At 35.8% G+C, this 22,870-nt stretch overlaps 1 protein-coding gene across 3 annotated transcripts in view; it reads left to right on the top strand.

Moving 5' to 3' along the window:
• CDH8 (cadherin 8) overlaps positions 1 to 22,870 on the top strand; it is a 391,459-nt gene that overhangs the window by 181,697 nt on the left and 186,892 nt on the right. The window lies entirely within an intron of this gene.

The raw sequence follows: 22,870 nt of genomic DNA, 5'->3' as shown, positions 1-22,870 counted from the left end.
ATATCACCTATTTAACACACGGTCTGACACCATTTTTCATCCTGGAATAAAGGGAAGAATGTGCTTATATATCAGACAAACTTAAATAGTAGACTTAAGTAAAAATTCAGTTGCTTATTGGCTGTGTGATGCTTGAAAAGTATCCAAGTTCCAATTTGCACATCTGTAAAATGGGTATGGAACATACCACATAATATTGTGATGAAGATCAGATAAAACAATAAATACCAAACAGTGCACGGCATGGGGTAATCATTCAGTGCACTTTAGATATTATTACATTTGCTACTAGATTCCTCCTTGTAAAACACAATACTTATATATATCCATTAGAGCTCTTATAAAGATATTATTATGGTCAATATTAAATCCAGCTAATACCCTGTGATCTGGTGGTACAGATTGTATAAGCCATGAAGTAAGTTATCTGACAAACAGCCTTTTTAAACCAAGCTTTAAAAATAGCCTTATAAAAATAAGTTTTTTATAAATGAAAATATGTTTTTAATTTTTTAATTTAACAGTATATTAAGAGATCAAACATATTTTGTCTGACTTGTAAATCCTGTGAAGTTTTGTTGTAGCACATTTAAAAACTATTATTAAGAACAATTATTGTTTAAAAAGCAATATCTTTTTTGTATATTTTCTTCTATATCCAGTGGTATTGTATGTAAGTTTCCAGATAGAAAAATTCAATGTACAGGCACATATACATATATTGTTATTTCTTTGATTTATGACTTTTCAGCGCTATTGAGATAAATTTCCATGACTTACCATTAATTCAATTATTAATTAAATTAAAAATTTAAAGGCTATCTTTGCTTTTCTATTTTAAATTCAAAGGGTAAAATCTTAATAAGTTTAATACTGAGAAAAAGTACATTTATATATAAATAGGTCAGGGCGTAAAATTGAATTTAGATTTGGAAACAGGAAAGAACTCTTGTAAAACACATTAATTAGGGGTATAATTATATATCCTTCCTCAGCCAAGAAGGAAGTCTGTTCTAAAGTTTTTCTCATTTGGTTCCCTTGATGATCCTGAAATGGCAGAGCAGGTGGCTGCCTCCAAGTTTGAGATGTCCTATAACTTGGCCAAAGTTACAGTGGCAGAGTTCATAGCAGAGGTGGGACTCACACCCTGGTTTTTTATTTCAATACTAATGTCAAATTTGTTTTGAACTTCAGTTTAATAGGTAATAACTATGGCACAGGGTCTTCTGTAAGACAGAAATGTGTTAGATGCCAAAATGGACTTGAGTAATGTTCTCTTCTTGGCCATTTGTTCACTTGGGTCTTTTTGTTCACCATTCCCAGTGCAAATAGACATTAATCCAGAAAATACCTATGGAGCATTCACTATGTGCCAGGCACTGGATTAAATATAGGGAGAAAAAAATCACAAAGGCTAATCTCAGTCTACAAGTATCTCACAATCCATTTCAAAAGACAGATTTTTTTTCCACCATAAATAAATGTAGCATGGTAATGTCATTTAAATAATTTGTTTCTTAGGAATAAATTACTGTGAGGTATAAATAATAAAAGCCCCCTGCTAAATGAGAGGATTTGGACAATTATAAGTTTCAGTGATATAGATTGCCATTTGTTTAATTAACTGTTGTCAGCAACATTTAATATTTACATTTGTATTCAGCATAATGTGTATCTATATCAACACAAACTCATTTTAGTTTTATCACTTCCAATCTGACAGATATCAAATTGTCTGATTTATAGTTTAGGAAGTTTATTTGGCATTATAGTGGATAGTGTAATGGAGATAAATGATACTTGAAGAATTCACATAATATTTTCTTAGTAATGTTGGGTGAATGAAGTTGAAGTTTTTAAGTAAGGTGGACACAATTTAAATAAAAATAGAAGCTAAATTCAATAATCGATAAAAGTCAGACTAAGTTCTTTAGATGAAACATAAATATGTATGAGTGGAATGTAAACATTTTTGGGTAAATGTCTGCAAAATTATGCTTGAGTGTGTTCAAATGAAAGCAGTAAGTGTTAGTTGTCCCTAAGAATCTAAATTAGACTCTATCTTTGAGGACCTCTCTCTTAAAAAAAAGAATTGAGACTGATAAAATGTGTGTGTGTTTTAAAGGAGGATATACGAGCTAAGCAGAAATAGATTAAGGACATTGTTTAACATTTTTTATTAGAAAAACAAGAAAAAAAGAGGCAATGGCCTTGAACATCTGGAGTTTAAAGTCTGTAAGCATATGGAAAGCAAATACACCCTTTGTGGGGACCAAAATATGTGTATTAGTTGGGTCCTTTGGAAAATAGAATGCTGAGACAGAGATAGGAGTGCCAATGGCTTATTAGGGGCTTATGACTGTGAAAAATAAAAGAGGTATGAAGCCGACTTGGACATGGAAGTTCCTCTTATCAAATGCAGATCTTCTACCCATGCGATCAAAGAGGAGAAAAAGCAGTATAAGGCAATGTAGATCTGACAACATCTTGACCAAAACAGTGGGACCCCTGGAGCAAAGATTACTCTTAAAAGGAGTTTCATGTTGCACATAAATGGCCAGGCTTTAATAAACCCACCATGCTCAGTCATTGGCTGGGATGTGCCTGTGGAAAGCAGGGTCTTGACTTGGATCCTGAGGTCAAGCCTAAAGATACTTCAGCCACAGGGTCTCAGCTAACTGCATGGAAATCCTTAAATTAATCCTTTGGCAGGTAAATCCAAGCAGTGGGCTTCTGTGTCTTCCACAGTGTGTGTGCGTGTGTGTGTGTGTGTATGTGTGCATGTGTGTGCATACGTATATACATATATACATGTATATTCACACATATATGGATACATATATACACATATGTATGTAAATATGTGCTTATATATACACATACATATGTATGTACATATATATGTTTATACATACATATATGTACATGTATATATACACATATATGTATATGAAGAAAACAACTTTTAATTCTATAAATTTAGCAAATATGATATTAAAAACTATAATATGCAGGAATAGCAAGTACTTGGTGGATAAACTGATAATGGGAATATTAATATATACATTGATTTTAAAAATGCATGCTATGGGTCAAAAACATTATGAATGGCTACTAATTTTGACCCAAGAATCCAAATTCTAGCAAAAGAAAGAAAATGTCATGGATGAGCAGAGACTCATTACCTAAGACCCACATACCTCTGAGAGTGCCTAGTAAGATGGTTCTTTACATGATAGGTCTGCACATTACTTCAGGAAGTGACCCAGCATAGATGGGTTGGAAAATGTTGGCTGAATACCATTACACATCACCACATATTTGGGACCAACCTTCAGTTCCTTTTTACACCAGGATTCTGGCATACTCTCAAGGGTCAAATCTGTAGCTAAAATGATCAGTATTGTGACAGTGAACACTCCCTCACCAGGTTACATAAGGCAGTCACATTCATATTCTTTATAAAGAAGATTGCCCATTGACCACTATCAACTCTTCTTTGCTGTTATCATATTTTCAATAACAAAAAATAAACCAGGGCATGAGACAATAAATCTTGTATGTATCTTGTTTTTTTCTCACAAATGCTAAAAACAGAACTCCGGAATTTGGAACAGATAAGTTCTGCTCTCCCCTTGCTTGTTACATTTCACTTCATGGAATTATTTTCTGTTGCCATAACATATCAGAGAGAGCTTCTTCTATTGTTTCAGTTATCACCTTAAGAGCACAGAGAGATATGCCATTTGTTCTTTATTTTCTTCTTTGAGCTTTAACAAAATCAGGGTTATCTTGTTTATTGACTTGTTTATATTTTTTGTTAATTACCATGCTAGAGTTCAAGGTACAGAAAAGAATGGGGCTTGTATGATTTGCTGATTTTGCAAATCTATGCATCCCTATGCCTAGGTGTCTGGCACCTAGAAGTCCTTCAGTAAGTAGTGAAGGATAGAATGAGGGAAAGAGGGAAGGAAGGAAGGAAGGGCAGAGTCAGGAAGAGCTGGAGGAAGGGAAGGCCGGGAGGGATGTGCAAAAGAAGCAGGAAGGATAAAGGGAAGAAGGAAGAAAGTGCAAATTAATAGAAAGAGAAAAGCTTGCCACAATTCATAGAGAAGATGTAAGAGGAAACATCTAGGGATTAAGGCTTGGTATCCAGTCTATACTTCTATCTGTTTCTCTGATGGAAGGAACACTATATTAATCTCAGATATGATTGTTGTGTTTGAAATTCATTTAGGACCAGCATTCATGCTTTTTCCAAATCTCATACTATGTTTTAAGTGTCTAGGCAACACAATGCTATTCTAGTATTTGCAAAAATGAGCCTTAAGACCATAATAAACTCTTGCTCAGATTTGCTTCTAGATCATACAAGGAGATAGAAAGGTTCTGGGACCACTAAACAAAGAAGAAATGGTTATTAATATATCTTCCTATTCCAGAGGTCACTGTGCTGGTACTACTAGTGCTGCTAATAATAACAGCAACAATAGAAAGCCAAATCATTGTGTGTATACGGTCTTTTAGGTTTGACAAAACACCAAAACCAAACTGTGGAGTGAAGAGTTTCTGTCTCCATTTTGCAAATGACAGAACTGTGTTTCAGAGAGAATGAAGTAAAATGTCTTTCTCACCTTCAGATAAGTTCCTCTGTCAAATCATAACAGGAAGAATAAAAAGAACAGAACAAGAACCTTCTTTATTGAACTCTTACTATGTTCTTGCCATTGTGCTAACTGGGTTTGCGTACATTATTGAATTGAATTTAATTTTTTCCACACAATATTTTGAGATAGGTATTAGTGTCATCTCACTTTTACTGATGAGACAACCGAGTTTGACTTGCGTGTTTCTTGCCCAAGGTGTTTGAAGCAGGATTCAAGGTGAATCTGCCTGATCCCATACCTCAATTTTTGACCTTCTCCCTTGCTTCCCACTTAACTTCCAAGCAGCATAGTTCATACCAGGGAATGACATTGGTTTGAAAAGAGATCTAAAGAACTTGGAAGCAGGTTCAGGCCTCCTCTATCCATAGGTGTAGGAGACAGTGTAGCATCAGAGAAAATGGAAGGCAGTAGTAATTGTAAAATGAATTGTCATTCTTGTGAATAGCTTTTATTATGGTACTTCAAAAGACTGAAAATAGTTTATTTGTATTCTTAAAATGTTTTTTTTTTGTTTTGTTTTCCCCTCCCTGCCACCCCCAGTACCATATGTTTGCTTGTAATATTTTGGGCACAGACAAGGAGAAATGTGGCATTTATTTAAAAGGCACTAATTTGAGGACAGCAGTGAGAAAACAGTTGCAGTCCATCCTAGGTGATTGAAGATGGAAAGTCTAAATAAAATGCAAGGCAAGTGAATAATAAATGCTTATCTAAAGAGACCAGGGTAAAGTTTCAGAACAGCCTAAACTTTGCTCCAGGCAAGTGAGAGTATGAAAAATAACCTGCTTAAAAATAAACTAAGTTAATTCATTGACCTTTTTTTGAAACTCTAACCATCTTTCTTCACTGGATACAAATAACATTTGTGTCTGTGGAACCTGTAAAAATGAGCTAAGTAAAAAATACTCCTTGGGAAGAAAAATCCATGTAATGAATGGTTCTTTCTTAGAAAAATCAAGATAATACATGGAGTCTTCATGGAATGCCTTCATGGAATTGAGTCCTTTTTATGCCTTCTGAGTCAAAATGATAAATTGCTTACACACAGGGCCTCTTTTTAATCAGGATTGCATAGATTATAATTTCCACTGCCAAGAGGACTGGCTAAAGAACTTGCTTAGTGAAGACATTTGAGAAGGGGTGGGTACTGAGATAAACTCAGGCAGATGAACAGTGCTGGCATATACATTTATAGGTGGGAATGTCTTCATATTTCACATTTTTCAATGCTTAGTCAATATCTACATGCTGCCATGTTGTGGGCACTAAGATTGAAGTGCTGTGTATGATAAATACTACATATAATATAGGGTTCATGACATAGGGATGGAGGACAATGCCAACTTAGCAAACATGTATGAAGAGCAAGAAAGTATTTTTTAGAGTAGTGATAACAGAGAATGTGTCCTGAAAAACTAATGGTAGTTTAAGAAATGAAAATGTGGGGTAAGGGGAGCTATTAAATAAGGTCTTATGGCATGAGGAAATCAAAGGGCTGTGTGCACAGGGGAAAAAATAAATTGGTGATCAGGGTGATATTGAGAAATTAAATAGTTTGCATTTCCTCTATGGTATTAGAAGATTTTACTTGAAGAATTTTTTTGATATATAATAAACGTAATCTGCAATTTAGAAATCCAAACGTAACTAATCTCTGTCTGACTTTGAATGTGTGCTTTCACTTCTTGTGACTTAAGTACCCAATTTTTATTTTTATTTTATTTTATTATTATTTTTTGTCCCCTCCTAATCTTGTGTTGAAATGTGACCTCCAATATTGGAAGTGAGGCCTAGTGAGAGGTGTTTGGGTCATGGGGGCAGATCCCTTATGAATGATTTGGTGCCCTCCCCTCAGTAATGAGTGAATTCTCATTCTATTAGTTCATGCAAGAGCTGGTTGTTTAAAGGAGGCTGGTACCTCCCTCTCTCTTTCTTGCTCCCTCTCTCGCCATGTGACATGCCTTGCTCCCTCTTCACCTTCTGCCATGAGTAAAACTTCCTCACCATAAGCTGGGCAGATGCTGGTATCATGTTTGTAGAGCTTGTGGAACCATGAGCCAAATAAACCTCTTTTCTTTGTAAATTACCCAGTCTCAGGTATTTCTTTATAACAACACAAAATGGATAGTATGTAAGTCCATCTGTACATAATTCTTCATTAAGTACCCAATTTTTAAAAGCACTAACACTGTCTTCTAATCATTCATGATATTGAAAAAATATATGTCCCATCATTTGCTTTTGATCTTCACAAATTAAGGATATCACTAATATCATTACTTTTGTTATTCTTGTTTGTATTTAATGAAACAAAATGTGATATTTGTGATAGGACATTTTCACTTAGAAGAACCAAAAGCTCTTGCATTGCTGGTAGGTAAAAAAGTCCTTCAGCTGTGTTCCACACAAACCACCTGTTTTCATTAAAACTGCTGGATTTGGAGTTGAAAGTTTGAAAGGCAGGAGTGACATGCAGTGGAGGGAAGTTTTTTGACCATTGCTGCGACAGTTACATCATAGGAGACCTAGAACCTCTTTCCACGCCAAGTGCTGATTAAAAGATGAGGTAGCTCTACCAATCCCACAGCTGATTCACTTTACAAAATCACACACCCCCTCCAAATTATGCCCTCTCATAAAGTGGGAAGCCAGTAGTGGAGAGGCGCAAGGGTGGCTAATTCTGTTACATGTGGAGTCCCTTGCAAGCCTCTTGGCATAGCACAGGAGTTCTCCCTGTAAATATTAGGCACAAGGTCAATAGACAGGAGGACTTGGGAGGAAGCCAAAGAGTGGTTTTTGTCACCTGTGGGGTTTCCTCCTAATGCACTCTTCATCCAATTTCCTTTATGTTTTTCTTTTAACGCAGTAATGGGCATAGATGTCCACATTTTTGGAGTAAGAAGACAGGCGGAAGACAGGTCTTTCAAACACACACCACACACACATACACACATTCTCAGCAACTAAAGAGAAGGAGAATAATATCATATGATTCTATTATTGTTTTAGGACAAAAGAGAGTATGGAGAAAGACACTTGCCTTTCTTATGTTCTTTACATTTCAGATAGAAGAATCAATATTACAATAAAAATTGTAGGCAGCAATAAACTGTGCTGGTGGCCAGTGTCTCCAGTGTCTTTGCTTGCACTCTTATTTAATCCCTATATCAAGTAAAGTAGCTATTTTAACATATCTTATTAAAGATGAAGATTTTGAGGATCTTTGAGGTTAAATGATATGGCCAATGCCAAACAGGTGTCAAACTCTTGGTACATATAGTTTACAATAAATATTTGTTGGGCAAATTAATGAATTAATACATTGAAGAAGAATAATGAGAAACTAAAGTGACTCATTTTACTTGTACCTAACTTTACATCTCATTGATTTGTCTGAAATGCCCAAAATAAATGATGATAATGATGGTGACGAAATGTAATTTTAAGTTTCTAATAGGCGTCTGCTCAATACATACAGATGTATACCCCCAACAAATGTCATCCTTCTCCACCTTTTAAGTCTCATTTCGTAGTTAAGAGGACAGCTAGCTGCGTGCACACAATGACTTAACAATCACTATTTTCCCATTTCGTGTCTTCTGTGGGAGATACAATATATGAACTAGGGGCTGAGGTCATATTATTTGTTTTATGATTATTAAAATAATCCCCCACTCCAAGCACATAGAACAGTTAAATATACTTGGGTAAGCTTGAAGTGGTGTGATGGTCATGTTACTTGCACCTTTGGACAAACCATTTTTGAAGTTCACAAGGAACTTTCCAGTGCTGACCATAGCTAGAGTCAAAGAAATGTCTATTTGGAGAAACCAAGGTCTGCATATGTGCATGCTGGATATAAAGACTATGAACTACACAGCCACCTCAGTAGGTAACACCTGATATCACACTGGGATGCGTTGGGATGGGTTTAGGTGGAAGCAAAAGAAAAAATGTATTCCCCAGTGGCATTCATCCAATGTGAACACACCAGGTAGGATCAGGATTTTTTCCCAGCTTGCTATGTATCATGTCCCTTCAGAATTAAATTGTATATTTGGTTCCTATAGTGATGTCATTTTTGACCTTGGAAATCTAGCTCTGTTTCATATGACTAGTTCAAAATGATTTGGTGAAGAACAACAAAGGTTTGTTTTCATTAATTTTATAGGAAAACATGTTTATCTAACAGCATCAAAGATTAACCAATATCCAAGAGATGTTAATTTGTAATAACTCCTTATACACTAAAAAAGTGTATGTGTGTGTGTGTGCATGTGTAGGATAGATGATAGATATAGACAGACAGATAGATAGATTGATTGATTGATAGATATAGACAGTAAACTTTTATGTTTATTGTTGTAGTTCCCTCCCTCCGATTCCTATAACCTAACTCTGCATCCTCAGTACTTAAGACTACATTGAATATATTCCTTCAGAAATCTCCAGTGCTCAATAATTGGTTTAAATGTTATGGCAAAAGTAACTTTAGATGTAACTTCCAAAGAGAAGGATTATCCAATGTTCTTGTTTAACAGAGAGTTAAACATCATATGTCTCCACCCACCTCCCATAATTAATTTTATATATTAATTACATATATATATATATATATATAATGATTGGAAGCTTACAGAAGGGGGTTACTTAACGTTGGAGACCACTTTTCTTTAAGCCAAAGTTAGTCTCTGATGCATGAGTAGGAATCCACTAAGAGGGCAGAGGTAGAAGGAAGAGGAAAGGAAAATACTCAATTTCTTTCCTCATAAAGTCAAATTTCAGAAACATCCCTATGAAATAATTTTCTCTGGACTAAAACATGAGGCCATAGTTTCTCTTTTTGTGCCAAAAATATTGTTTTTGTGTTTTTTAAAAAGAGTTTGTGCCATATGGACAGGGATCCTGGATCGTTTCCTCACTATGCATTGCAGGGCTTAGCACGAGGCCTATCTCATGATAGTTGTTCAAATAATATGTCATGAATGAGAAAACAAACACAGACAGTTAAATCCAGAATGAACATGGTTAGAAAATGGGCTTTTTCTGAAGGATTTTGATACATTTAATTTCAGATGCCAGGAGATGCTGGATTTCAAAAATGGATGCTTTCTAAAAACTTAGAATATATCTTTTGTCATATTCAATATATCCCAGCATCTGATTATTAGGGAACAGTAGCTATGGGATTGTTGATAGTGGACCAGGAACATAAAGATGTGCCCGTAAGTTCTACATAGGACCATCTCATAACATTTCACTAGTGTGTTCTCTTTAGACGCTTTGTGTCTCCTCTTCCCTTCTAGAAGCAATGACTTCTCATTTATGACAGTGGAATGTAACTCTTGAGTATCCCAGTCTGTTTTATTTTGTTCCAAAAATTAAGCGGAAGGTAGTTACCATTTATTGATCACAAATTTTGTGCCATTTCAATAATTTTCTTAGTAACTATGTGAAGTGGGTGTTATGGTCCTTACTTTTCATGTAAGGAAATAAAATCTCTGGGCAAATTAATTTCTGAGAAGTACCCAGGTAGTAAACTTCAGAGCTTGGTTTTCTGACCACTTCTGTCGCATTTTCACCTCTGCTGAATTAGGCTTCCCATCTGCAAATGTAGAGGAGTCCGGACAAAGGAAAAGAAGACAGGTACTCTAAATACCTTGATGCTCTCATTTAGATTAATTTTTAATTTCAATTAAGTGAATTATTTTCAATTAAGTGAATAGATGCTTATTAATCATCTCCACTATCAGGGACAAAATGTGTGGGGTAGAAATAGATTTGACTTGATGGAGGTTAAAGAACTGGAGAGATGCCATCATAAAAAATTATGCCAAAATTATACCAATTGGATATTTTCTTGCTTATTTTCCAAAGTGTCATAAAGGAAATGTATAAGGCCATGAGATCATTAATTTATTGTTATTTCAATGATTTTATTTTGATTTTATGAAAGGGAAGTGGAAACTTAACGGAACATTCTTGAATTACCAGCATCATTAGTTTTTATTCATCTGGATATGGATGATTCAGGAATGTTGGGTACAGGAATTCAAAATGGAGTCACTTGCAAAGCATATTCAGTCTCAAGAGAATCAGTCCTTTGTTCCTTAAAAGGCTGTGAGACTTTCCACTTGGAGCAAAACTCTAATTTAAAAGTAATTTTGAGTTTAAGTACTGATCTGTAGGCTTACTTTTTTTTCCCCTTGCAATTAGAAAATTGCATGGCTATAAAATGAAAATAAATAGATTTTACACCCATTCTTTTAAAATAGATATTTGCAGGATAAGTCGGTTTTTCAAACTCCTATGGGTCTGGTATTATGTTTCCAATAAGTGAAAAAGACACAGTTTTTGAGTTCTCATGGGCAGAATCTAAGGCACATATGGCTATATAAATAAAACAAAGGAGAAGCTAGAAAAGTGATTTAAGGACTATACTAGACTTACTTTACAATTTGTGATTATGTGTAATTTGCCATTCAGAATCTGAAGTGTGATAGTTTTATTATGAGCTAGGCAGTTTTATATCACCATGAGGATCAGAAATTTGGAATTTAGTAAATTAGAGATTATAGTGTTCACAAGGTTAACAGAGTCGAACTGGTTGGTGAATGCAAGCATAGCTATAATTAGATAGATTTTTTTTTTTTTAACATATCTGGAGAGTTTCTTTAAAGGTAGTTTTCATGTGCGGTAAAGTTTTATTGTGTGTGACACAGCACTATTGGAACTTTCCTTCCATTCCATTAACTTTAATATTGTTGCTGTGGTATTATCTATCTTAGAAGCCACCTTTGCACTCTAACACCTGAGGATCTTTTAAAGATAGAAATTGAGATTGCCTAATTGTGCTGTTTATGGACAAATGCATTCATCAGCTGTAAATGAAAATAATAATAAATGACTGTGTTTACAATGTGAAACAAACAGCAGATTTTATTTTCTTGCTCTCACTCTCAGCAGAGTATAAATTAGCAACCCTAGACACAAATTATAATAATAGAAAAGACTTACTATGTGTCAGGGGACAGTAGAGCTGGTAAAAATATTTGGTAATTGAGATAGCTGGGAATGAACCTTGCTAGTCCTTAGTTTTTCCTTTACCAAATGGGGTCAAGGAAAGAAGTGGCCCCATACAGTTATACAATTAACTTTGCTCTCTGTATGACTTTAGTCAATTCATTTGAGTTTAAATCTGACTTCCTATCAAAGTGGCATTCTTAATAACCAGGTTTTACCAACTTTACAAAGTCATACTTTTAAAGTCTTTCCCTTATGGCATAACTGTACAAGATTGTTATTGATCAGATATTGATAAACTGATTATTGATGTGCTACAGGTTGTGTTTTTTCTCACTATACATAACTTTCCTTAGTTATCCTGTAATAGTTAGAAGAAAGGAACCCACCCTGACCCATCAAGTTTCATTTTCTATCCACAAGTTATACTAAATTGCAATAATCAAATACTAGAATCATCATAATGAAATCTATTCTGAGATCACATCATTTTCTATAACATTGGAAAACAGACTTGGAGAAAGTGCATTTAAAAATGGGAATTGCCTTATTTACATTTCACATGAACTCTAAAGTAATGTGCCTCCTATGCCCTGGAAAATGGTTATTGAGGACTGTCATCTAAAGTAACTGAAAAATTGGCTGAAGGAAATAAGCCAAACAAATGCTCTGTTTTACATATAAACATTTAAAAAAAAAAAAAGAAAAAAAAAAGCTAAGCCGCTGAGTGGTCACTGTTTCTGAGAGAGAGAGGATTTAAGTTTGAAGCAATGTGTTTTGGAATTTCAGGGGAGACAACTTGGTATGTAAAGTTCTGAATGGGAACTTCGGAGTCAGTTAGGTTTCACTTCTCTCCCCAACATTTCCTAGTTGCATGACCTTGACTAAGATATTCCATATCTCTGAGATCCCATTTCTTTATATCTAAGGAGGAATGATCATAGCTCCCTTCCAGAGCATCTTATAGGGTTCAAGTTGAGATATTCAAAGCACCCCATACATGATTTCCACTCAGCTACTTGAGTTCCTTTCCTGCCAAAGTGAGAAATGTCACTGAAGGGCATTAAGCCAAATATTACTGTCTTGAATCCTGCATCTGTCAATTCTGAGTCACATTGTAACTGAAAATTGTTGGTAACATAAGACATTGGCTTGAAAATGATTTAGGGTGGAAAACTGAGTCTTGCTTACATTTAATACACAAAGCAACTACCAGCCTTATTATCTTGGTGGAGCAGCCCTGAAGTATAAAGTATAGGACCAGAGGATCCAGGCTGTGTGTTCAGACCCACAGCAGCTGACAGAAAGTATCATTTCAGAGCCACCCTTTAACCCATCCACCTCCAGTAGGTCCTGGTTTCTGAACATTTGCTACACCACATATGGTTGTTACTTTGACAAAGGGCTGTTTTCCACTGTGCTGACTGCCAACACCTGTCTCTGAGTCAATTTACCTCATTTTTCCGTGCAACCATTTCAGTAAATGTCAAGGTGCTGAATTTTCACATGTGCAAATATTTATGTAAGAGGGAGAATAAGTACAACAGTAATTTGATCCTAAGTATTCAGAATGTTTCACAGGCATAAATTAATGACACCACCTAGCTCCCTGTTAAGTAGGGCAGTACTGCTCTGGCTCTTGAGTATTCTGTAGCCAGAGTTTTCTATCTTAGAGGTGAAGAGGCAGGAAAATTCAGCTCTAATCCTCTATGCATCTTCAGAAGAGGTCTGAAGGGAGTCACTATTTGTATATGTTTGTTTTCATATAGAATTTCTGCCTTAGTCTGTTGTGTGCTTCTATAACAGAATACCACAGACTGGATAATTTATAACAAACAAAAGTTTATTTGTTCACAGTTCTGGAGGCTGGGAAGTCCAAGATCTGGGTGGCAGCATCTGGTGAGGGCCTTGTTGCTGCATAAGACATCAGTTGGCAAAGGGGCTAAGAGAGGGCAAGAGGGAGAGACAAAACAGGGCCAAACTCATGTTTTTATAAACAACCAATTCCTGTGATAATGGCATTTATTCTTTCCTGGGAGCAGAGACCTCATGGCCTAATCACCTCCTAAATGTCCTAATTCTTAATACTGTTACAATGGCATCTAAATTTCAACATGAGTTGAAGAGGGAGCAAACATTAAAACCATAAAAATTTCTGGCCAAGTGCGGTGGCTCACGCCCGTAATGCCAGCACTTTGGGAGGCCCAGGCAGGCGGATCACGAGGTCAAGAAATCGAGACCATCCTGGCTAACATGGTGAAACCCAGTCTCTACTAAAAATACAAAAAAAAAAAAAAAAAAAAAAAAAAAAAAAAAAAAAAAAAATTAGCCGGGTGTGGTGGCGGACACCTGTAGTCTCAGCGACTCAGGAGGCTGAGGCAGGAGAATGGCGGGAACCCAGGAGGCGGAGCTTGCAGTGAGCCGAGATCGTGCCACTGCAATCCAGCCTGGGCGACAGAGCAAGACTCCGTCTCCAAACAAACAAACAAATGAACAAAAAAACAAACCACAAAAGTTTCTTTATTTTTTGATGGGGAAACTTCATTTTTAAAATTTTTATTGTCTTATTATTATTTAAAATTTCATGGGTACATAGTAGGTGTGTATATTTATTAGGTATATGAGGTGTTTTGATACAAGCATGTAAGTAAAATAAGCGTATCATGGAGAATGGGGTATCCATCCCCTCAAGCATTTATCCTTTGAGTTACAAACAACCTACTTACACTCTTTATTTTCAAATGTACAATTAAGTTATTATTATTGACTATAGTCACTCTATTGTGCTATCAAATAGTAGGTCTTACTTATTTTTTCAATTTATTTTCTAGATGTTAACAATCCCCACTCCCTCCCCAGCCCGTTACTACCTTTCCCAGCCTCTGGTAACCATTATGTTCATGAGTTAAATTGTTTTGATTTGTAGATTTCACAAATAAGTGAGAACATGTGATGTTTGTCTTTCTGTGCCTGGCTTATTTCACTTAACATAATGATCTCCAGTTTCATCTATGTTGTTGCCAATGACAGTATCTCATTCTTTTTTTATGGCTGAATAGTACGCTATTGGTAGAAATGTAAATTAGGACAACCACTATGGAGAACAGTTTGGAGGTTTCTCAAAAAACTAAAAATTGAGCTACCATCTGATCCAGCTATCCTACTACTGGGTATATACCCAAAAGAAAGGAAATAAGTATATCGAAGGAATATTAGCCCTCCTATGCTTGTTGCAGCACTGTTTACAATAGCTAAAATTTGGAAGCAACGTAAGTGTCCATTAATAGATGAATGGACAAAGAAAGTGTAGTAGATATACACAATGGAGTACTATTCAGCCATAGCAAGTTTTTTCCCCTGTAACTGATGGACTACATCATTTTATTTTATTTAACTTAAATTTATTTCTTTTATTTTTTCTTTTCTAATTTCTTTCTTTTTTTTTAAAGTTATTTTATTTTATGTTAAGTTCTGGGATACATGTGTAGGACATGCAGGTTTGTTACATAGGTAAATGTGTGCCATGGTGGTTTGCTGCACCTATCAACCCATCACCTAGATATTAAGCCCCACGTGCATTAGCTATTTATCCTGATGCTCTCCCTCCCTCTGACCCCTGACAGACCCCAATATGTGTTGTTTCCCTCCCTGTGTCTATGTGTTCTCATTGTTCATCTACTACTTATAAGTGAGAACATGCAGTGTTTGGTTTTCTGTTCCTGAATTAGTTTGCTGAGGATAATGTCTTCAGGCTCCATCCATGTCCCTGTAAAAGACATGATCTTGTTCCTTTTAGCCATTGCAATTCATTACAAGCTCATAAAGGAAAAAAAGTATTCATGCATCGAGCCATTGAAAAATATTTAGAAATACTGAGAGACTATTATGTGCCAGGTATTGTTCTAGGGGCTGGGTAAGCATCAATAAACAACAACAAAAAATCAATTTGTTTATTGTCTGTCTGATCCCACTAGAATGTACATGGACAAAGACTTCAATGGTTGGGTGAGAAAGAATAGGAGTGCCGACAGAGATTTGTTATTATTTTGTAAATGTTGGTCAGGGAAAGCTCATTAATAATTTGACGTTTGAGGAGAGGTATTACAATGCTTTTTTTACCAAGGAGGACAGGATCAGGGAGACAAAGTGGCTTGCTGATAGTCACACTGTCTATGAAGTGTGCCTGGGATATAATAGCTGTTGGGATTCTAAGTTTAGGACTGATCTGTTGCAACATGGAAAGATGAAAATCACTTTTATATATTCTTATGGTATTTATCAAAATTCTCAGCGGAGTAAACAAGGCATTAGTCATGTATTTTAGTGTGGGAAGATTGGAGCAGGAATACCTTTACAGAAAAGAGAGTGCTCAAAGCCTTGGCAAATTTTGACAAAGAGGGGCAGGCAAGGTAGATGCAAAAATTAGGAACAAAAGCACATATAGAAAACGAATTTGGTGTGATAATTGTTATAACAGAGTGAAGTGAGACACAATAGCAGGTCCAAAATGGGAGGAGATAAATTTGCCTTTTAGCAGCTATTGCTCACACTTGCCTCATCATTTGAACAGTGAGCTATTTCAGATCTCGAGAACCACACCTCATCTGTCTTTATATCTCCAACCCTTAGTGCCTATCTCATTAAAAGTGCTCTCTCCATGGCTTTAATTGGAATCACATTATCTAGCCTTATGCAAAGTTGGGGAATTAAGGAGGATGGAAGATGAGAACATGGCTTCACTTCTCTTTCCCTTCTGTGGGGTGCTAAGAAATCAGGGTTAAGTTTGGAGTATTTGACAGAGGTAGCACAAGTATGAAAAACCATTATGAAAGAAAGTTTAATTCATCTATCATCTGTCTGATTTGCTCACCTAAGATTTCTTTGGATTCTAAGTCCACTCACAGTCGAAATGGAAACCTAGAATTCCTTCATAATATCAGATCATTTGAATACATGAAGATCTTCAGGCTTATTTTGTACTTTCCTCTAAATATATAAAACAAATACAATAAAACTAAGTTCACACTTTGGGAACATGAAATAATCAGACAAACAGCTATGGGAAGAATGGCTGACTGATAGGTTCAGAAAGAATCAACAACATCCTCTTATCTTTGGAACCCTTTGGGGCCATCACATGGCAATTATTTCTAGCAAAACGGAAAGGAAAAAAAAGTTAAAGATCTTGATAATCATCAGTACAATCTGCCTGTCTATGATACAACGCATTTTAATGTGTTCTATGGGATCTCAGGAAATGTATTTTTTTCAGTGAGGATGGACAAAGAATTACACTATTGCTTAAGGAGAGAGCTATTTGAATCAGAGTTAGAAAATTCTAGATTCCAACGTCATTTACTAGCACTGTGACTTGGAGTAAGTCACTTATTATGCTGTACTTTCAAGAAGCAGGAAAAGTATATATTTCAGACAACCTTACGTGCATTTCCTGATTTAATCCCTTGATCATTTTAGTGACAAAAGATTAGTGTTTTTCATTTAACAATTCAGGGACTTCATGATTAGAAAGGATTAGTGACTTACTCAAAGTTACTCAAAACATAAATGTCAGATTTGAAGACACATTTATGCTTTTGTTCTAGCCCACAATGTTTTCTCTGCACAAAATGATTTTTTCCTTTGTATGTTGAACTTATATGCACATATATAGGTTACTTCTAGAGATGGTATTTTGTTCAGCATTACACAGCATAAAATGTCACATGCTAGTAATGGCTGCAAGTTTCTCAGAAATCAATCAGGGACTTGCATTTTTTGTATTGTAAGAAGCACAAAAACAGAAAATGCAAACAAATAAACCTCAGGTTCTGTAATTACCATGAAAAACGAAGAGTTTGAGGGAACCAGTCTTTTATCAACAGTGGGTATCTTTGCTGCAGAGAATCTTATGGAGACCCCCCTCTGTCCACCAAGCCTAAAGCTTGACAAATAGGAGGTAATCAGTGAGTGTTTATTGAGTTGAATTGAAGGAAGCAGACAGTTAGGAAAGGTGGAACTTCAATATCCGTTCATTCATGCATTCACATGCCAAATATGTTTTCCTATAATATGTATCTTCCCTTAGATTCATTGAAACAAAAACATTCAAAGAAAGAGCACATAATGCAAGGAGGCAGTGGAGAATGAGAAGAGACTGATAAGAATCAGGAAGTGTACGCCAAGGGAGAGTCATATAATCTTTAAAAATCTAGAGAAGGATAAATAAGATTACCTATTTGATACAGAGTTAATTTTAATATAAAGAATAAAAAGCACAAGCCACTTAATCTATTTGGAGAAACACTGCTGTGATGTATTTTGACAACTGTCACTAAGGGTACAATAGACCTGTAACAACCTGCTGTTACTAACCCTCTGTTTAGTAACTCTATTAACTAGAGCATCAACCTCACTTTCTGTTCTAAGTGTTTTTTGCCTCCGGCTTCCCTCCAAGGAAGGTCAGACTCAGCCTCTTGTTTATACAGATCTAACTGTCTCTGTCCTGGAGGGACATAGAGATCTATTTCCCTTTGCTTGCCTCTTTATCTTGGGGCATAATCACACCTAGATTGCAAGTTTCCCAAACAGCCTGGGCTAAGTGTAGTTAAAATGTGGTCTATGTGCATAAGGACCACTAGTAATGAATGGCTCCTGCAGATTACACGTATTTGTCTTATTTTGTCTGCAAGTACCACTCTCTGTTTTATAAAGGGAAAGGCTGGAACCAGAAAGCCAATACATTGCGGTGACTGTTTGCTGTGTTTCATACACCTGTGCAACTTGCAATATAGTCCCCTGCCTCCACACTTAGAATGTAGAGATTATGAAGTCAGCTTCCTTCTCTGTCTTTATCTGAAACAGTGTTTGATATGCAGTAGTTGTTTGATAAACACTTATGGAATGATGAACTCATTCCTTGTCAGTGGCTAAGTATGCCCATCCCGCTTCTTTTCCTTAATCTGTATAAAATAGAACCCAAGATTTTATGTGCCACCCACTTTCTTAGGTGTATGAATGGGAGCTGAAAAGTGTTGACTACATGAGTACAAATACATTCTTTTGAAAAATATGAAAACATAAAGAAAAAATGCAAAATGGGAACTGGTGATTATAAGCAAAAGGGAAAACGAGGTGCAATGTTGAGCCAACAGCTGATGCTATGTCTTGCACAGACAGTGATCTGATGAAGCAGGAATCCTGCAGCAGCATTGTCTGAGAAGAGGCATAAGGGGAGGAGGAGGAGGAGGGAAATTCTATTTTCAGAGATAAATGTGAGGAAAGAGGCAAGTCACTGCATTGGGAAGAAAGAGAGCCTGCACCCCCAAAGGAGAATGTAGGAGGATTTCAAAAACAGGACTTGTGGAATGCAACAAAAGGGTCAAGGAGGGTATTGGCTTGAAAGGAACAAAAGGAGTGGTGAGAAGATTATCCAGGGTTAGTTGTAAGATCTGTGCCCTTTGAATTACTGTGAAAGAATCAAGTCGTCAGAATTTTAAGTGCCTCTATCATGTAACTCCACTCAGTACTTGAACACCTTTCACTTTTGTATATCTCAATGTTTTATAAGCCTCTTTGGCTGACAAAGAAAAACCAGGAGAAGCATGACAGTGGTAGAAAGCCCTGGAAAGTATACATATATATATATATCTCAGTCTAGCTCCTGAGTCTTACTCTGAGGGGAATTTAGACAAGTCATCAGTCTATGTTCCATGGTCATTGTGACAGCTACCGTAATTAAATGAAGACACTCCCTCCCTGGTGAAAGATCTCTCATTGAAATAGTTGTGCTTTTCTGCCCTGTTTTAAAGCAATGGAAGCAATTATTGTCCCTGTCTTTACAGCTTTGTGCAGTCAGAGTTATGCAATTACAACAATAATGTAGTCTTAGGGGTTGTAGTAGTAGTCGTTATTGTTGTCATCACAGTGTTGATCAGCTAATTATTATTTTATATTATTATTGGCTAAATATTTTATCATGCATTTATCTTTAATAATCATCTTTTAAAAATATTTTGGGGTAAGTGCTGTATTCATGTGGCAGAAGAAAAATCATGGACTCAGAGAGGTTGAGAAAATTTCCCAGGTTATTTACAACAACCGGAAGGGAAAAAGCCAGAAATCCAACCCATTGTGTCATATCAAACCTGGGCTCCTAAAACACTACTTGTATTGCTTGTGCATAGTGGTAGGCTGTGATCAATATGACATGCCCTGATTGATCATGTCTGTCATGATCAATACTGATTGTCATATACTATATCTGATTGATATCTAGGCCTTTGAAGCATGACAGGCATTAGGACCACATTAACGTTTGGGGATAAGATCAATTCAATTAAAATTTGTTTGGAGTACCTATTATACTCTGTGAATTATGTCAGGTGCTATTTTATAAGTCTCAGGTGGGTATTTCTATGTCTGTTTTATAATTGAGGAGACTGGTTCTAAGGATTGAAAGTTGTCACTAAATTGTATTTAGATTCAGGTCTGAATTCTGGCTCCATTTCCTAGAAGGTAACTCTAGGGCCAGTGCCCCATTCTCTCTACAACTCTGCTGTTCTCTTCTGCTTAAGTTCTGAATTGCTAGGAGAAAGCATCCAATTTTGTAGTGACTTTCACTTTGCTTTTTTAAACCATAATATACTTATTATACGTATAATTAGTTATTGGAATTGTGGCTTAAGGAAAGAATAGTGCCATCATATTCTTCACAGAAATAATTCCACTTGATTGAAGTGTCCCTGGAAATGTTTTCATTTAGGAAAAAAGAAATTTCACCTTAATTCTGAATAGGAATAATTGGAAGTATTTCAATGTAACTCAAAATTGGCAATTTAGGTAGCATCAGTCATTGGCTAGCCGTATGTTGGTACTGGAAATGGTGGCCTGCGTAGAATTATTTAACAGGGAATCCAAGAGCTACAGAAGTAACAGTCTATACGAAGTCACTATGCATGTTGGGAGTAAAAATATAGAGACGGGATATAATAGTTAATTCACTTGCAGGGATTTCATATGTTATTCCATATGGATATGGATATAGAGATGGCTGTGATCTACACAGTGGGATAATTAAGAAGCGGTAGTTTTTTTAGTCTAAGAATATGCTACATTATAAAACAGGAAATTCACATGTAAGGAAGTAATTTTTACACATTGAGATAGTGGAATGATCCTCAGTGGTCTGATTTAAAGCTTTCAAGCCCGCTGTTCTATAGCAACAATTTCCAAGCATAAATGGGGCAGGGCATATAGAGGTTAATATATAAAACCCTATATGACAGAGACATGCCTGTCAAACAGAATCATATTAAGATGCTGGGATAGCATAGAAGGTGATTGTTAGACAAATATCTTACTAAGCATTCTGCAGAGATTTTTTTGGCAAAGGAGAGTATATTATTTTCTACATTCTTTTTATCAGACATGGAGTTTCTAGGCAAATTTAAAAAAATATTTTATAATTAAGTTTCTAAAGACCAAGATTTGGACCCCACAGCTGCAGGCTGCGGGACCTTGTCCAAGACCTTTCTCATTGCTGGGTCACATTCTGAATTCCCAATATTCATGTGATAATATATTTTCAACTGTGGAAAATGAATTGTTTTCCTATCAACTCTTATAGGAGAATTTGCATGTCATAACTATATATTTGCCAAGAGAAATAAATAACTATGAATCTTCAAAAATAGCAAGTAACACCAGAACATCATTCACTGGTAAAGCATGTATATCAAAGAAATTGTTTTTTCACGAATTCATCCCCAAGTAATTATATTCACGAAATATTTCTAGAATCCATAGCTCATCAGCACCACCCTTTTTTGAGTATTCTTGAGAATATATGAAATATTAGAACACTGCCCTACAAATTTATATTGAGACAATTAATACTTCAAATGTCAATTATGAAATGAATAAAATATCTACAGAAACAATGAGAACCTTGTGTTCTTCAGTCTATAAAACACACTCACCTCACTAGCATTAATTGTAGTGCTATGTCCTTCTTCTGGCAAACCAGCATAATCTCAAGATGTGACTTAGGCTGTGATGGAATGAAGTAGCCCTTGAGCCTTAAAGCAGTAAGACTTGAAGTCAAATACGGCCACACACACCCCCACCCTCCCACCAGACACACACACTTAGTGGCTCTGTGATTGTGTAACAACATCTGTATGTCTCTGGTCCCTGGAGGCATGGCAATTATTAATAGTTTTCAAATGGTTGCATGCTCCAGGGCTGAGTCCCTGAAGCAGCAAGCTTCAATTACCATGTTTTTTTTCTCTCTTTCTTCTTCCATCTTCATTCTCTCCTATATTCTCTTTTTCTCTTTGTAGTATTTTCTTCCCTCTTACATTTGTTGGATAACCTATTATGTGCCAGGGATTGTGTTAGGTTCTGGATGATAATTATGACATGGCTTTCATACCCATTAATTTGCTAGCAGGACAGGTTGAAATAGAGGAGGTGGTGAAATGGAAAGAAACATAAAAACAAATGCTGTGAGGAAGTTTCTAGCAAAGGTGCATACAATCAAAAGGAAGAAAGCAAGTAGTCCTATTTGGAAAGACTTCTTGGCAGCTGAAACATCAGAGCTGGGACTGAAAGGATGCACGGAATTTTAAGAGATCCAGTAAAGAGTAAGGGTGTTCTAGACTCTATTATCCAAGCAAAATTGTGGAGGAACCAAAGTATATGGCAAATCCAAAGAAAGGAAAGTGTTTGGAAAATCAAAGGCATATGCTGTGTAGACTACTATAGTAAAAAATGTTTGGAGACAAGTCATGTAAAGATTTGAATAAGAGAAAAATCACTTTGTTACCTGGAAATCACTGTGGAAGCATTACCTTTCTGAAATTGGTGAGAGATGTTCACATCTTGTAGTAGATTTTCTGAATATAATCTTTGTTTCTAATTTTAAAAATAGCATAAATATTTGCCGATTATCATAACCACTGAATTAATACCTACATTTCATTTGACATATGTATATATGTATGCGTGTATACATTTATAAAACCTAAGTAGAAAACATGCATATATTTACATATGTGTGAATCTATATATCCATATATGGATGTATATATTTATAAAAAGAAATACAAAATTTAACTACATTTATATGTACATATTTATAGCTATGAGTGTGCATATATATGTGTACGTTTATAAAATAT

The sequence above is a fragment of the Pongo abelii genome, chromosome 18, assembly GCF_028885655.2.
Source record: "Pongo abelii isolate AG06213 chromosome 18, NHGRI_mPonAbe1-v2.0_pri, whole genome shotgun sequence".
Taxonomy (NCBI): Eukaryota; Metazoa; Chordata; class Mammalia; order Primates; family Hominidae; genus Pongo; species Pongo abelii.
This window is presented reverse-complemented; position numbering and strand designations above follow the sequence as displayed.